Below are 8745 nucleotides of genomic sequence, written 5' to 3' on the forward strand. Positions count from 1 at the left end.
TGTGTGTGTGTGTGTGTGTGTGTGTAAAAGGGGGGAGGAGAGTTTTTTGTATAATCTCTTCATTTTAATTACTGAAGTAGTATCAATCAAATCCAGATATCAATATGTGTAGTCTTGCTAGCCAGCTTGCTCCGGGTCTCCCCATCTCCGCCTCTGAATTCAGACAGGCTGTCTCACCCACTTGGCGTTTATATCTGTTTTGGGGATCCCAATTCTGGTTTTCATGGTTGGGTATAGTCACTTGAATTGCTGGGCCACTTCTCTATCTCCTGTGGGGTACATGTTTGGCGACAGTAAAAAGTCACAGAATTTCTATAATGAGTCACTGTAGTGCCCCATCTCCTCCTTACCTACTGGACATGCATGGAAGGCATGATAAAAAAGATAGGTGCTTCTAACAAAAGATACAAATATGAACAGGAAAACCCGGAAAATTTTGTTCTTTTCCCTGTCCATGTGCCTTGAAGAAGGGTTGCTATGTGGACTGTCAGTCGATAGAGGAGAAGTCAATATGAGGATGGTGGCATGGACAGGGAGTGGGACTTAGATCAGTTGTGAGACTGAGTGGGAGGCTGCCTTCCTCTGAACACCTCATGCAGAAAAACAACAGACACAGAACAATTTAACACGACCTCTCCATCAATCACTTTCCTAACGGACAGACAGCTGCATGGTGAGTGTGACAGACGTGGCCTCCATCCCAGTGAACTTCATCTGCACATCCATAGGTCACAGAGATTCGGGGGGGAGCATCTCTAGATGCTAAGAAGCCAGCCCCCCCATACTCTTTTATAGTCTTTATGCTCTGTGCCTTTGCTCAGTTAAAAAAAAGGTCCATTTCTATCTGCTTTTACTGTAACTTCTAATTTCCCAGTGTAAATATGAGCCAGAAGGAGCTGATCCAGAAGGCAGCTGATATGCAGAGCAGGCTGGGCTGGGGTGATGGTTGATCAGAGAGCCACAGCTTGGATCAATAAGGATTTCTGTTTTAGCAAAGGCATGCAATTGAAGCCAGGGAGGAGGGACTTGGGATGTGTGGGCCAAAGGTAGAGGATCTTTCCGGTCTCCTCTTTTGTATATGGAGAAATCATTCCTTTGTGTGCGTGTGTGCGTGTGTGTGTGTGTGTGTGTGTGTGTGTGTGTGTGTGCCTCCAGAGTTGCCAGATCTGTCAGCCCCAGTGATCAGCCCCAGTGATGATTGATTCATAGCTAAGGTTTTTATCTACAGAAGGAGGAAGTTATTCCGTTTAATCTTGGGCAAGTTATTAGGCAGGGCCGAGTCTGGAGGGCACCATAAGGTGGTGAGTTGGTGAGATACACAGAGGCAAATACATTCTAAACAACTGGAAGTGCAATTTAAGTGAAAGAATAGAGTCAAAACAAAATCCCATGGTACACTCAGCACAAGGACACAAGGGAATGCAGGGGGAACTCAGTTCTGCCCCCTTGCTGATTCTTTGTCACCGGATTTTTGCCTATGAGACATACCTAAGTTCAGACAAAAACTGAATCCTACCCCTAAAGCTGGCAGGCACTACTACATATTTTTATAGACATTTAGCATATCTACGTTTTTTATGGGGTACCTTCCTGCTGCTGGTGGATGGACCTTACTCAAATATTTTAGGGGCCACTGGAAAACATGGCTCTGGAGCCCTAACACCATTCTTATCCTTTGACCTAACAATTCCAGTTTTAGGAAATGATTCTGAGGAGATAATCGGGACAATTTTTGGCATACTTATTATACAGTACTATATAATTAGAGGAAATTACTTGGTAATTCTTTCTTTTCTTCTCCTTCCCTCCCTCCCTCCCTCCCTCCCTCCCTCCCTCCCTCCCTCCCTCCCTTCCTTCCTTCCTTCCTTCCTTCCTTCTTCTTTCCAGACATGATCTCATTATGTAATCCAGGATGGTTTTGAACTTGTGACCCTCCTATCTCAGCCTCTCGGGTATGTGCCACTATACTTGACTCATAGTTTCCCAAGTGAATTTTGGTGAGTTTGTCTAGTCAAATACCTTGTGGTTAGTCTTTCTCAGTCAACTTGACTGCATTTAGAACCCCTTAGGAGAACTCGCCACTGATGATATCTGTGAAGCCATTTCCAGAGAAGAAGAGAGAGAAGAGCACCCTTGAATATAGGGGTCACGACCACATGAGGCTGAGGGCCCAGAGAGGATAAAAGAAGAAAACAAGGAGAAATAAGAGGGTATCAGTATATTAGGTGTATCCTAGGAGTTCTCATGTCCTGTATGCACCTGCTGACCCCTCTGTAGCTTCCTGATAGTACTAGGGGCTCTAGTGTACTGGCTGGTTTTGTGTGTCAACTTGACACAAGCTGGAGGTATCAAAGAGAAAGGAGCCTCCCTTGAGGAAATGTCTCCATGAGATCCAGCTGTAAGGCATTTTCTCAATCAGTAATCAAGGATAAGAGGGCCCATTGTGGGTGGTGCTATCCCTGTGCTTGTAGTCTTGGGTTCTATAAGAAAGTAAGCTGAGCAAGCAAGCCAGTAAGTAACATCCCTGCCTCTGCATCAGCTCCTGCCTCCAGGTTCCTACCCTTTGTGAGTTCCTGTCCTGACTTCCTTTGGTGATGAACAGCAATGTGGAAGTGTAAGCTGAATAAACCCTTTCCTCCCCAACTTGCTTCTTGGTCATGATGTGTTGTGAAGGAATAGAAACCCTGACTAAGACAACTGTCAAGCTGTTTTACTGGATTGAAGAGAATGAGGGGTGACCTTCCATTTCTTTTTTGTTGTTTCTTTGTGCTCTGTAAAGTTTCCACACTAAACAAAAATTGGTAAGAAGGAAAGCAAACCTTTTGTGTAGATAAACATGCAGAAGCCCTGACCCTGCACTCTGTCTTCTTCCAACGAGTGCAACCCAAATTTCTCCCACAATAGCAGAAGCATTGCGCACAGAGTACAGATTAGAAAAAGGCCTCTGGGAAAGAATGGCGGGGACTGTGTGTCTCTGAGAGCTACAGAATCACAAAGGGAAGGCGATAAGTTTCAAACCATCTGGCTTTGTGTGAACACGCTCAGCCTGGCCTCTCCTATGCAAAGGGGCCTCTTGCAAGATATATTTTATTTACTTTCTTTTTCCCGAAAATCCGTCTGACATTGAGATGTATCCAGTGGCTCTGGTAATTGGTGCAGTTTGCACGGTCATTTGTATGGACGTAATGTACTGTGGAGGTAGTGAAAGAAATCTCCAGTCACCCTGTGCTTGAATCAGGCGAATATATATTTTATAGTTTCAGTCAGATTGATTTATTTTTGCAAAGCACCCTGGAGTATTTGCAGATAGGAAAGTTCTTGTACTGTGGGATGCCTGTTTTCATCAACTAGAAGAATATAAAGAAGAAGGAGAAGAAGAGAAAGAGGAGGTGGAGGAGGAAGAAGAGAAGAAGGAGGAGGAGGAGGAGGAAGAGGAGAGGAGGAAAAAAAAAGTTCTCTTTGCTGTTGTATTCCATCACCCTTAGAAGTGTGGTATAGGAGATGAAGGGTTTCCAACATGAGGGAGAGAGGCCAGGACCTTGGAGTTAGGGTGAGAAGTTACCTGTAAGGACTGATTTGAATCATACACAACTGGCAGGTGTGGGTTCATAAGCTTTGGATAAGCTATGATAAACAAAACTGATATGATCAGAGGTTTTAAAATTCCAGACCCCTGAGATTAGAAGGCTTTGTGTTCTTGCCTTGAGTTTATTCTGGGGCAGAATATTCCGCTTTTGGCCTCATGTTTTACGCTGAATAAATATGTGTTATCTTGGTTATGCAAATTGTATCCAACCAACCAACCAACCAACCAACCAACCAACCAACCAACCAACCGACCCACCCCATATCTTTTTCTAAAAGCCAATCAAAACCAAACTATAATATTTATTTTCCTGTTCGAGTTGTTTCTAATGCCTGAAATACTTTTCACATACTTCCCTTGGATAAAGGTAGTCACAGTAAGTATATAGCATATGTCTCACTTTTGATTCCATGGCAGACATTACTAATCAATCACAACACCTTTTTTTACTAATGATGTGAGATGTTATTATCTGTGATGGTTAATATTGTTTATCAACTTGGTAGGCTATATAGTCTCCTAGGAGACATACCTCTCGGTGTATTTGTGAGAGACAATCTAGATTAAGTTAGTCTCTGGGTATGCCTATGAGGAATTATCTAGATTAGGTTAACTGAGGTGGGAAGACCCATCTTAACTGTAGAGAGCACTATTTTCTAGGCTTCAGTCTTGAGCTGAGTAAAAAGAAGAAAATGACATTCATCACTCCCTACTTGACTGCAGATACCATGTGACCAGCTGCCTCAAGCTCCTGCTGCCATGCCTCTCCTGCTGTGATGGACTGAATCTTTAAATTATGGACCAAATTAATTCCTCCCTCCCTCCCTCCCTCCCTCCCTCCCTCCCTCCCTCCCTCCCTTCCTCCCTCCCTCTCTTCCTTTTTCCCTCTCTTTCTTCCTTTTTTCCTTCTGTCCTTCCTTCATTAAGTTGATTTTGTCAGGAAATTTTAGGCAGCAGAATGAGAAGCAACTAATATTCTCATTTGCATTCTGGGTAAGACCATTCTTTTGGGGTTGCTGTCAAGCATAGATAGAGTGGGCATGACCTAGTAATTATCAATCCTCAAAAAGGCTCTTACTACTACACATTTTCTCCTCGAGGCCTGAATTTCTCAGTCATCATCATGCTTTTTGAAAAATGCACAGTTGGCATTGTTAACCATGGCAAACACAGACTATGCAATGGGATTCTTACTTCAGGTCCTCTGGTTGTCTCTTCTACAGACATCAACAATAATTCCCAGAGCTTTCTGCGAGCTCAGATGTAAGTAACTTCAGACTCTTCCTCAAAGCGGCTTCCCACATAGCTTCAGTCAACAGATGGGGTTTTGTATGGAATAGGGAAGGTTTTTGTCATCGTCATAAAGATGACAACCTCTGCAAGTGGCCTGGTCAGATTAGTATCAAGGATAAAGGAGAAAGAAAGGTTTTTGCATTGAAGACCCTTCACAGCTTAGCCTCAGTTTCTGTTTCTATCCCTCAAACCTCAATCAGTTTCCTCTTGCTTTCATGTAGCTTGCCTTTTCCTGCTTCCTCAGTTTCCCCTGCCTTGAACACCCCCATTCTTTAAGGTATAACTGGTGGCTTTCTTTTTTGCTGTCTTTTCTAAATAGTACCAACGACTTCTGTGTAATATAAATTCTCACAGTGTCTTCAATTTAGTCAACTCTCACGGTGTTGAGTATCTTCTCCTGAAACGTTTGTTTGCAATTGTTTTCCTATCAGAGTATAGACCTTTCCAGTAGGATTGAGACAGCCTCCTCCTTAGTGTTGAATCTATGTGTACTGGGAAAAACTCCCTTGTTGGTCCAGAGGTAGTGATAGACAGTGCTGGTAATATAATGGGGATGAAGCTCCTTTTCCTCTGATGTGAGCTCTGCTGGAAGCCTGGTTCTATTTCTGTTTGAGATCTTCACAATAAGATTCAAAACATAGACCAGGATGTCAGGGAAGTGAATGTGCCATTGAGAGGTACCTAACAGGGCAGCTGGGAGGGGCTGCCTCATCCAGTTCCCAATGTCAGGTTATGGGATGATGCACTGAAGTGTTCAGTTCCCTTTGGTAGAACTTGTCCCAGTAGGATGTTCTGAAGGCATTTGGTATTCATACTCTCTGATCATTGGTCTTGACATTGAGAAGAACTGCAGTATAATCAGTCAGTCAGTTGGACTCATACTGCTTAGTCAGGCTAAAGACAGAGCAAGCAGAGCTTATTTCGCGTATTTGAAATGTTCCTTTGTTAGTATTTAAAAATAAATCTTCAGAGTTACATAAAAGCAATAAATGTTTTATCATTCAAAGCACAAAATAGATAAATAATGGAAATTACATATAAACCTCAAGTATTTGCTGAGTTTCTTCAGTATATTTTTAAATTACATAATGATGTTTGATCCTAAACAATTTTCTTAACTACAATGCCATTCCATTTGTATTTCTGTTTTAATGATAGAATAATAAATTCATAAGATTGGGCTGGGTGCGGTGGCACATGGCTTTAATTTTAGCACCTTTAAAACCAGGACAGAGGCAGGGAGCTAACGATGAGTCCAAGGTCAGCATGATCTACATAGTAGGTTCCAGGCCAGCCAACGCCAAAAAGTGAGATTCTGCTCCAAAAATCCATAATTTCATAGAGCTAATTCATGAAAAATTGGGGGCTGGAGAGATGGCTCAGTGGTTAAGAGCACTGACTGCACTTCCAGAGGTCCTGAGTTCAAGTCCCAGCAACCACATGGTGGCTCACAACCATCTGTAATGAGATCTGATGCCCTCTTCTGGTGTGTCTGAAGACAGCTACATTGTATTCATATATAATAAATAAATAAATCTTTTAAAAAATTCATGAAAAATTGGTATGAGAACTTATAAGAATGCACATGAGCCATTTTCTTCTTGGTAATGTGTACTCAGGCTTATGCTACAAAGAGCATTATATTCAGTGGAGAAATCTATGCAAAGCGTGCTGGGTTTTAAAATCTAGCCTTCATTAATGCCATTTTGAAGTCTCTAGGCTACATTTGCTTCAGTCATGTTTCTCTCATTTCCATGGCTAGTTGCTAAATTCCTTGATAACAAAGATCCTGCTTCTAGATCAGGCAGTTTGTTCCTGAAGGCCAAGTGACCTCAGACAAACAATGGCATTATCAGATCTTACCATCCTCAGCCGTAAGATGAAGACATTGGATGCAGTGCTCAGCTGTGCTCTGTGGTACTCTAGGGTTTCCTGCGTAGGGCAAGAGAAGGGAATTTACTTGGAACTCCTTTCTCTAGAGCAGCTATGTTTTTAGTTAGTATCTATCTATCTATCTATCTATCTATCTATCTATCTATCTATCTATGTATCAATCATGTAACACTTAGGTTTGTTTTGTAAAAAAAATAGGTTGGATGCTATTTAAGTTGTTCAGATTCAAAAGATTCACAAAGTTCTAATTCTGGTTCCAGTTTTCATCATGCATGACTCACTCCATGAGCACAGAAGGACTTAGTAGGTTTCATTGGCAAAGATAATGAATGGGGACAATTGAGAATAATAACTGGTGGTTTGGTTTGAATGACAAAAGTCTCCCATAGGCTCCTATATTTGAATAGTTGGTTCCCAGGTGGTAGTGCTGTTTGGGGAGGCTGGAGGACCTTTAGGAGGCACAGCCCTGCTGGAGGAAACATGCCACAAGGGGCAGGGTTTTTAGTCTCACTCCATTTCCTGCTGGATCTCTGCTTCCTGTGTACAGATAAAATGTGATTAGCTATTTTCCTTATCCAGCTCCTGTTTGTCATGCCTTTCTCAGGATTAAAGATTCTCTCTCTAGACTTTAAGCCAAAATAAGTCTTCCATAAGTCTTGCTTAGGTTTTGCTGTTTTATCATAGTAACAAAAGATAACTAATATAATAAGTAATATTTATTCCTTGCCTAAAGTTTGCTACATGGATTATAATCACTTTTATATTTGTTTCTCAAAAGAGCCCTAAAAGGTAGGTTCTTTAAAAAAATGCTTAGTTTTATTTGTGTATATGTGTATGGGTGCCTGTGTTATTCTACAGGTGCTCACAGAGGCAGAGGAGGAGATTGGAGTCCTTGGAACAAAAGTTACAGGCAGTTGTGAACCACCTGCTGTGGATGCTGGGAACTGGACCTGGTCCTCTAAATGCTCTTTACTTCTGAGACATCTCTCCACCTCTGAGGTAGACTCTTTTTAGAAAAGAAACTTTGGATCCATCAGATTTTTTTTTCTTTTGTGAGGATGTAGTTTCATGGGAGTGAAATCACAATATCTTTGTACTCTGGTACTGTTTACCTGGAAACACTGGAGTTTTTTTTTCTTCTTTTTTTCCCTTTTTTTAAATTATTTTTTTAATTGGATATTTTATTTACATTTCAGATGTTATCCCCTTACCCCATGTCCACCCCCCTCCCGCCCAGGAACACCCTATCCCATCCCCCTTCCTCCTGCTTCTATGAGGATGTGACTCCACCTACCCTCCCACTCCCACCTCCCCACCCTCAAATTCCCCCCACACGGTGTCTAGCCTTCATGGAACCAAGGATCTCCTCTCCCACCTATACCTGACAGGACCATCCTCCCTTGCATATGCAGCTGGAGCCATGGGTCCCTCCCTAAGTGCTCCCAGGCTGGTGGTTTAGACCCTAAGGGCTCTGGTTGGTTGGTATTGTTGCTCTCCTTATGGGGTTGCAAACCCTTTCAACTCCTTCAGTTTTCACTCTAATTCCTCCATTGGGACCCCATGATCAGTTCAATGGCTAGCTGTGAGCATCCGCCTCTGAATATGTCAGACTCTTGCAGACCTCTAAGGACTCAGCTATATCAGGCTCCTGTCAGCATGCACTTCCTGATATTCTCATCAGCGTCTACCTTTGGTGACTACACGTGGGATGAATACCCAGGTGGAATGGTCTCCAGACGGCCCCTCCTTCAGTTTCTGTCCCACACTTTGAGTAACTGTACATGTGCTCTTATGGAGTGCAGCATACTAATGTCTTAGGGTACATACCCAGGAAATGATAACTGTGCAGTGTGGTAGGGTAAGCTATCACCTGTCTTCCACCAATGTAGGATGGCTTCATGGTAAACAGCAGCAGGACACCCCGGATTTAGTTGAAGTTTAGGTTCTATTGCCTAATATCTATCTCTATCTCT

This window comes from Grammomys surdaster, unplaced genomic scaffold (assembly GCF_004785775.1).
Source record: "Grammomys surdaster isolate TR1022 unplaced genomic scaffold, NIH_TR_1.0 313, whole genome shotgun sequence".
NCBI lineage: Eukaryota > Metazoa > Chordata > Mammalia > Rodentia > Muridae > Grammomys > Grammomys surdaster.